Genomic DNA, 492 nt, shown 5'->3' with positions numbered 1-492 from the left:
CATTTAAAGTCTGACTTTAAAGTCTGACCAAAGTCAGAATTCTGAGATTAAAGTCAGAATTCTGAGATTAAAGTCAGAATTCTGAGAAATTCTGAGAAAAAAGTCAGAATTCTGAGAAAAAAGTCAGAATTCTGAGATTAAAGTCAGAATTCTGAGATTAAAGTCAGAATTCTGAGAAAAAAGTCAGAATTCTGAGATTAAAGTCAGAATTCCTTTTTTTATTTTTCAGTGGCCCTATTCCTCTTCCATAGCCTACCTCCTAGAAATCTTCTATTAAAAGATGAAAGCATCCTTATAATTTATTTTTGACATTTGACATCAAATGACTAGGACTATGCTTTTATGTCAGATTTTTTTAGAATAACATTAAGATGTAACATTTGATTCTAATTAGGCTGTAATGTTGGATTCAGATAATTTATTATGCTGTAAACATGGATTGGTTTTAAGTCACTCAAGCGTTTATTCTCACTCATACACAGAAAATAAAAT

This window comes from Austrofundulus limnaeus, unplaced genomic scaffold (genome assembly GCF_001266775.1).
Source record: "Austrofundulus limnaeus strain Quisiro unplaced genomic scaffold, Austrofundulus_limnaeus-1.0 Scaffold5, whole genome shotgun sequence".
Taxonomy (NCBI): domain Eukaryota; kingdom Metazoa; phylum Chordata; class Actinopteri; order Cyprinodontiformes; family Rivulidae; genus Austrofundulus; species Austrofundulus limnaeus.
The sequence above is the reverse complement of the archived record's forward strand: the minus strand, read 5'-3'. Positions refer to the sequence as shown.